We start from the raw sequence: 1,389 nt of genomic DNA on the forward strand, positions 1-1,389 counted from the left end.
GTAAGTCACTGGTACATAGCTTAGTGCCTGCACGTTTTTCTGACTACATTTGACAGAAATGTAATTCAAATGAGCATAAGCAAAAATGAGAATCTGTTGCTTTACTCTATCAAAGAAAGCATGATAAAACTGAGAACTCTGAGCACAAACTAAAGGGTGGTTGGCAAGGGGCAGGCTGAGCTGTGGGAAGGGCACCCTACTCTCCCCTAAGAGAGTAGGGCATGAAGCATTGCTGCTGCTGTTGCTAAGTTGCTTCAGTCGTGTCCGATTCTGTGCAACCCCATAGACGGCAGCCCACCAGGTTCCCCCATCCCTGGGATTCTCCAGGCAAGAACACTGGAGTGGGTTGCCATTTCCTTCTCCAATGCATGGAAGTGAAAAGTGAAAGGGAAGTTGCTCAGTTGTCCAACTCTTCATGACCCCAGGGACTGCAGCCTACCAGGCTCCTCTGTCCATGGGATTTTCTAGGCAAGAGTACTGGAGTGGGGTGCGATTGACTTCTCTGATGAAGCATTGAGGCTGGAGGAAATGACCAGCTACCCTTCACCGCCAGCTAGGAACAAGCATGTGGCCACTCTCCCACAAGGCTGCCCATGATCACTCATCCATAGAAATGTCAGCCGCCGGCATCCAGGGCCTGCAGGCCACCTACAACCAGGTCCTTGATGAAGTGGGAGTTCCTCCTGAGAACTTGAGGCCATTGTACAACCACCCAGCCGGTCCCACAGTGTTTTTTTCTGGGCTCCAATTACAAAATGAGGATTGGTGTGCGCTGAACCAGCTGGCATGGCCAGACCTGCAGAAAAACTCAGCACAGCTGAAGCTACTCTTCTGGCTACAGGGTTTATTTGGTCAAGATACTCACTTGTAATTATTCCAAAAAACTGGAGTCTGCTTGCTGTTAATTCCTTTGCAGGGACAGCAGGAGCCTCTGAGCTCTCTCATATTTGAAGATATAACCAAGAACTAAAAGCTAAAGCAAACAAATAAGAGTTCCTGATCACCCTAACAATCTTGATGTGGACCATAGCCACCGAGACCTAGTCTGATTTATTATCTGGTTGTTGATAAAGTGATGCTAACCGTGCTAACGTTTATCAGGCATAAACTCTAACTATAATCAGGAGATAGTATTGATACTTGATTCAACAGGAAAATGGAGCAAACTTTTAATAAGACAAAGAAAAAACAAAACTGTGGGAAGAATGGTTCAAAGGAATAGTTGGAAGATTTCCTCAAATCTACCAGGAGCTATATCTTACATTTCTTTCCTCTTTGCAAATTGATTCCATTCATCTTCCAAGTCTTACATGCTGCAGCTTTCAACCTTTCTTTCACCAAACCCAACAATCTTGGATTTTCCTTGTCAATCTTAGATCAGGTGACAAT

The 1,389-nt window shown here is 45.4% G+C and overlaps 1 pseudogene; it reads left to right on the forward strand.

Moving 5' to 3' along the window:
• Nucleotides 1-613: 613 nt before the first annotated feature.
• LOC102274940 (mitochondrial pyruvate carrier 2 pseudogene) lies at nucleotides 614-990 on the forward strand (annotated as a pseudogene).
• The last annotated feature ends 399 nt before the right edge of the window (nucleotides 991-1,389 follow it).

This window comes from Bos mutus, chromosome 14 (assembly GCF_027580195.1).
Source record: "Bos mutus isolate GX-2022 chromosome 14, NWIPB_WYAK_1.1, whole genome shotgun sequence".
Taxonomy (NCBI): domain Eukaryota; kingdom Metazoa; phylum Chordata; class Mammalia; order Artiodactyla; family Bovidae; genus Bos; species Bos mutus.